Here is a 7,497-nt window from a genome sequence, read left to right as displayed (position 1 = left end):
TGATGATGGTGAGGAGGAGGAGGCGGAGGAGGAGGTTCAGGGGAATGAGAATCCCCATAATGAGCAGCATCCTACTCTAAGGCACCAGGCCGGTTTTGAAGTAGAGTTTGTGGTAAGTATTTGTTTAATCTTTTTAATTTGACAACTATTTGATTTATATAAAAATTGTTTTAATTTAATTAATATATAATTAATTTTCGAATTAAATTTTGCAGACTCTAAGAGGAATGTCCTATAGGAGGTTGGCAGCCAGAGAGCTGTCCATAATGAAGATCGGACGGGTGGTTGTGCCACTAAATGAATTGGACCAGTTGACTAAGAAAGGCGGCCAACTATATAATAATTATGTGTACCTTCTTGGTCAGCAGTGGACTTTGATCCTTATTTATGTGAAGGATTGGAAGAAAATCACTGCAGAGAGGAAGCACCAAGGTTGGAAAGTAATGAAGGTAATTATATTTTTTATTTAAATAACTTAATTGTTTGATTATAATTTGTTATTTATGTAATTAATTCTTTTATTTATAATTGTTTTTAAATTAGTTAAATGAATATATATGTTTTATTTAAATAACTTAATTGTTTGATTATAATTTGTTTTATAATTTTTTAAATTAGTTAAATGAATATATATTTTTTACTTAAATTACTTAATTGTTTGATTATAATTTGTTATTTATGTAATTAATTTTTATTTATAATTTTTTTAAATTAGTAAAATGAATATATATATTTTATTTAAATTACTTATTGCTTGATTATAATTTGTTGTTTATGTAATTAATTTTTATTTATAATTTTTTATATTAGTAAAATAATATTTTTTATTTAAATTACTTAACTGTTTGATTATAATTTGTCATTTATTTAATTTATTTTTCATTTATAATTTTTTAAAATTAGTGAAATGAATATAATTTTTTATTTATTTAATTATAGAGTAAATTTATATTAGGAGAGGAGTTGAGGGCGAGCGAATACCATTAAGAGACTTGGGTAGCATGAAAGAACAAGAGGGCTGACTTATGGCAGGAAAAGAAAGGTGATGGGACAAGACCCCTGTAGGAGATGCTGGCAGATATACATGGTGGAATCCCGAAGCAAGACTGGTCAAGTTTTGTGTATTTTAGGATATCGGTTGAGCAGATGGTATGATATTATTGCATTAATGATAAAAAAAAAATTTTTGTCCAATTTGACTAATTTAATTTTTATACATTTTGTTTCAAACTCTTTTCCAGAGAAATACTGAAAATGTTAGGCAATGGACAATGCGTCATAGGGCAAGATCCGGGAGCTTTGCTATCACTTATGATAAGATTGTAAGTACATAAAAAGAATTTATATGTTGTGTATATGTATTTAATTTGTAAATAATAATTTTTTTCATTTCATTTATAGAGGGAAAAGATGTTGCGGGAGCGGGGATACGCGCCCACCTATGGCGAGATGTGGCCGAGTCTGTACGAGCCTCAAGACGGGTCTCCTGCGTTGAATGAGATTGAGGAGATGGTAGTAAGTAATTAATTAATTAAATATTAATAACACAGTATAAATATTCTATACTAATATTTTTATATTAATTTTGATAGGCACGGATGACTCAAGTCAATACCAAGCTGCGGGAGTCTTAAGGGTCTGTCTTGGATCCCACCGCCTCACTTTTAGTAGGTCGTGGCCAAGCACAGCATCCCGGCCGAGTTAGCGGGCTCGGTCTTGGACCCACACTGAGTAAGCTGCCCAGCTCAAGTGGTGCTGGCCCTTCAAACACTGCGGGGAGCTCTCAGTCAGCAGCAATGTCCCATTAAGCGAGCACAGGAGCAAAGCGGCCGAGTTCCTCGTCCTCAGATGAGCTGCGAGAGGAGATTAAACAAGAGGTGGAGGCCAGGATGGAGGAGCATGATCGTCAGATGCAGTTACAACTTCACCACTTCAAAGTAACCGCTATGGCCACACGTGATATGATGATCAGTTTCGCTCCAAACATCCCGTTTTGTCAAGTTCCCTAACATACACCTGACACCAGCAGTGGATGACAAGCAACCAGCCCAACCCCAGCACAACCAGCAGCCTACCCAGTCCCAACAGAACCAGTAGGAGGATCTAAAAACGATGATCAGGATGATGCTGCTTTTGCCCTTCATCCTTGATTTACATATATTATTATGTTATGATATTTATTTATAATTTGGATTTTATTATGTTATGTTTTATGTGGATATTTATTTAAATTTTATGTTTATTTATTTAAAATCATAGTTGTTTAATTTTATTACTAGTCACTCATTCCTTTTTTTTTATTTGTTACTATTTTTTTTTACACAGATGAAATTTGTAACGGTTACAAACTGCTACAAAAGTTGCAAGAAATTTTAAAATTTCAACTAATTTCTAATGGTTACTAACTGCTAGAAATTTCTTACTATTAGATTGAAATTCAAATTTCCCTCCAACCTAACATTTCTAGTGGTTATTAACCGTTAGAAAAGTCTTATCATTACCACCTCAACATCTCTAGCGGTTATAAACGGCTAGAAAATTCTTTGGAATTCAAATTTCTAGCGATTGTAACCGTTAGAAAATGTATATAAATGCTAGAAATTTCTAGCGGCTAAAACAACTAGAAAATGTTGACCGTTATCTATCCATCAGTAGCTTCTTTTATAAGCTGAAGAACTTCATCTGAAATTCGTTTTAACTTCTCTTTGAGCTTTTCATCTGATATGTTCATGAAATTTGAGTAATATTAGAATGGATAGGTCGTGGATCAACTTGCACCAGTCGACTCCTCAATACTTTGCTGGTCTAAACTATTTCTTAGATTTTGCTTTTGTTGATGCCGCTGTAAATGGTAAGATTCAGTATCTATGTCCTAAATGTAAATTCAAGAAGTGGCATCCAAGAGATATTGTTAGATAGCATTTGATATTTAAGCCCTTCTCGCGAGAGTATGTATTTTGGTAACTACATGGGGAACGACTAGATATGATTGCTGAGTCAGTTCCAGTAGTTTCATAAATGGGAGTTTGAGTGAAGGAAGTCGATGCCATGAACGATGCTGTGCGTGATGCTTTCGGTATTTACGAAAGTGAGGATCCTAATGAAGATGAAGTAGAGGGGCCTCAACCGAAGTTTCTTAGAAATGAAACTGTCCGGTAATTCTCATGAAAGTGAGGATCCCAATATATCTACTCGAGTTTCAAATAATACATCATTATTCTAAAATAGCAGAAATACTCACAAACAACATATTATCACATATAACAAGTGAAAAGTGGTTACCTCTTGCCAAAGCAATAAAAAGGATTACCACAAGGTCAATCTTTTGCTCAGCCAATAATTAATCTGCACAATTAATATAACCACAAATTAATAGAAGCCAATTAATTAATTAATTAAGCTTATATATATTAGTTAAGTTTTTAATTTAATTTAATTTTTATTCTAAATTCTCATAACTCTTATAACCAAAAATTAAGTATTTTAGAAATAACTTAAAATTTTCTAACAAGTCAAATTATTTATTTACAACCTCCGAATTATTTACCTTAATAAAAAAGATTTTTCAAAATTTTCAAATATAAAATTATTATGTTCTAAATTCTAAAAATCTCATTTTTAAATTTAAACCTCAAAATCAAACCATCAAAAATTCGACAGCACCTCAAATATTTATAAATAAATAATCTAATCAAAATTTTAATGGTATACCTTTCTCATATATATATATATATATCCATAAATAATAAAATTTTTAGCTAAAATAATTATTTTAAAAGCTTCAGTCACCCAATAAATAAAACTAAACCGATTAAATCTTAATAATATGTCAAACAATCTAAATAAATTATTCTTCCTGTCCTTAATATAAGACCCATTTAACTAATTTGATTAGATTAACGAAGTTAGATAAGTTAGTTAATTATAAGAAATGTGACAAGTTTTTTCTAAAATACTATAATTATCTTTCTTAATACCCTCTCTTCCTCTTCTACTTAATTATGATTAAAAAAGGAGTATCCATAGGGGTAATTTAAAGAAAATTGATAAATATGAGAAATGGGTCTGATATTTAATACCAAAACCAACTTAACAATTGGGTCGTATATTAAGGACCGGAGGAGTATTTAACTTAAATTTAATTGGTAAAAATATAATATAAATAATATATAACAAATTTTTCAACTAGAAAAATTAATGTAAGCACTAAAAAACCAACAAATGGACAAAATTAAACTTATTAAAATTAACAACTCATTTATCTCTAAATTTCTATAGTCATCTATTACCAAAACTCAAAACTTATCTCATATATAGGTCTCAAAATTTTCTCTAATCACTGTAGTAATACTACTGTTAGGAAGCATGAAATATATAAGAAATGCTCATGAAGAAATTTAAATGAAAAGAAGAAATTTCAAGTACCTAAATTATCCCCAAAACTTGTATTACTCTTCAAAAATGTCAAAACTTCTCTGCTCCTCTCTCGTTCTCTCTTTCTATAATTCTCTCTCTTTCTCTCCTTCTCGCACATACTCTTACCTTTTGCCTTCTACTCTCTTTTATTATCCAATTACAACCACCCTTCACAAATTTTTCCTCCTTGTATTAACTCCTCCTCCCCTAAGTCTTTCTTCTCCCCCCCAATTTCTTCTTTCTTAGTCAAATGGTGCAGCTTCCTACTCAATTCGATGGGGAGCTGTTCTTTTTTTTTTTTTATAAAAAATAATTTATTAAAATATTATTATTTGTTATTTATTTATTTTTTTTTACTTCTTTTTTTTACTAAATCCTAAAATAAAGTTTAGGATATTACAACTCTCCCCACCTAAATAGAATTTTATCCTCAAAATTCAAACAACCACATACACAAATTAAAAACAGAAGCAACTCAAGATGTTTACTAAGAAAAGAAATAAGGGTACTCGCAACGCATCTGTTCCTCAGTCTCCCACGCAGCATCTCTAGGACTCATGCCCTTCCAAAATACCTTAACAAGACGGATAGTCTTATTCCTCAATTGTTTATCCTTAACGTCTAAAATCCGCTCTGGTTCTGCTGGATAGGTCAAATTATCTCGTAACTCAATCTCTTCAGGCTCAATAACATGAGACGGATTGGGATGATACTTCTTCAATTGTGACAAGTGGAATATAGAGCTGGGAATCATGGCCGGCCCGGCCCTCCAGGGTTGGCCCTTCAGGGCTGAAATTTCAAAAATATCCCGATTTACTAGGCCCGGCCCTTAAGCTACAGGGCTCAGGACCGCCCCACGGGCTTTTGGCCCGTTTAAGAAAAAATGTTATTTTTTTTATATTTATCATCTTTTTATAGAAAAATAAAAATAAACCAATGAAATTATTAATAAAAGACATAAATATGAATAAAATTAAGTCACAAATATAAAATATCCTCATATATAAATATCCATCAACATCCAACAACATCTAAAACATTTATTAACAAGATAACAATATCTAAAAGTTTTATCTATAGTGCAATTGTATAATAAATAAACATTATTATTAATCTCTTGAAACTTCATCATCACTATAATTAATTACTCTTCTTCATAAGTATGCTTTTCTTTCGTAACAAAAATATCAAGTTTTTCTTCTTTATAGGAATTTTACTTTAAAATTTTTCAATCTAGATATTATTTTACTTTAATGTGATAAATATTGTTATTGAAACTCATGAATTTCTAATTCAAATTATAGAATTACATGTTATATAAGTATAAAAATACTCTATTATCAAATATATATATATATAGTTTAAAAATATCAACGCATATAATATAAATCAAATCATTATTAAAGTGCAAATTAACCCATTTTTTAAAAAATTTAATTGGATAAATTATTGTCTAAAACTAAATTTAATTTTAAAATGATAATAATAACTAAATAGTTGAAATATTATTAACAATGTAAAAAATTAATAATATTAGAATTATATAAAAAAATTTACAAAACAAAAAAAATTATAAAAGGGCTTAAACGGGCCGGCCCCCGGCCCTCCAAAGCCGGCCCTTTTAAGCCCTCGGCTCTCCAGGGCCAGCCCTTCAGGGCTTATTTCCCATTTAAAGGGAAAAATATCAAGCCTGACCCTCATAATTTCAGGGCCTAAACGGGCCGGCCCGACAGGCTCGGCCTATTTTCCTGGCTCTACTGGAACACGTCGTGTAAACTGGAAAGATATGGTGGCAGCATAATTCGATATGTAATAGGTCCAATCCGATCCAAAATCTCATAAGGGCCTATGAATCGGGGTGTAAGCTTCTTGGCTTTAATGGATCTACCTACACTTGTGACAGGTGAAATCTTTAGAAATACATGATCACCCACTTCAAATTCTAAAGGTCTTCTCTGATGATCTGTATAACTCTTTTGCCGACTTTGGGCCATCAACAACTTTTGTTTGATCAGCTCAATCTTTCTAGTTGTGATGTCTACTATATCTGAGCCAATAATTGTTCTTTCACTTAATTCAGTCCAAGAAAGTGGAGATCTACAGTTCCTCCCGTATAAAGCCTCATATGGTGCCATCTAGATAGTAGCATGATAGTTGTTGTTGTAAGCAAACTTTGCTAATGATAAGTGAGTGTCCCAATTGCCCTTTAACTCTATAGCGCAAGCCCTCAACATGTCCTCGAGAGTCTGAATAGTCCTCTCAGTCTGTCCATCAGTCTAAGGATATAAGTAGTACTAAACTTGAGTTTAGTGCCCATGGTTTCATGTAATGACTTCTAGAAGTTTGATGTAAACCTCGGGTCCCTATATGAAATGGTAGACTCCGGCACTCCATGAAGTAGAAAAATCTCATCTATATACAGCTTTGTCAATTGTTCTAGAGAGTAAGTATTCTTGATACCCATATTGCATCATAGCTGGCCGGGGTTCTTGGCATGCCAATAATGAAATCCATGGAAATACTATCCCATTTCCATTGGAGAATATCAAGATTCTTTGATAGTCCTAGAGATCTCTGATGTTCTATCTTGACCTTTTGACATGTCAGACACTTCAATACAAAATTCATGACGTCCCTCTTCATTTTTGACCACCAGTAGTTCTTTTTCAAGTCCTGGTACATCTTGGTTATCTCTGGGTGTATTGTGTAATTACTCCGATGTGCCTCTTTTAGAATAGTCTTTTTGATTTCCTTATTATTAGGGACACAAATCCTCTTCTTGTACCTCAGGATTCCTTCTTCACTAATTTCATAATCAGGCACACCACAGGTTTCCACTTCCTCTCAGATGCTCATTAACCAATCATCCTCCATCTGTGCAGCCTTCAAGTCTCGAAAAAACTCATAATCACTCAAAATTGACTGTAGAGTGGCTGAAGCCTCATGCACCACTTGGAGATCTCTCAATCTCTCTAGTAGTAATGTTCCTCCAAACTCATGTGAAACACATGTACCATTTTCCTACTCAAAGTGTCTACAACCACATTGGCTTTACCCCAATGATACTTAAGCTCAAAGTCA

The sequence above is a fragment of the Neltuma alba genome, unplaced genomic scaffold (assembly GCF_004799145.2).
Source record: "Neltuma alba isolate B1F8T4 unplaced genomic scaffold, ASM479914v2 tig00010068_pilon, whole genome shotgun sequence".
NCBI classification, from domain to species: Eukaryota; Viridiplantae; Streptophyta; class Magnoliopsida; order Fabales; family Fabaceae; genus Neltuma; species Neltuma alba.
This window is presented reverse-complemented; position numbering follows the sequence as displayed.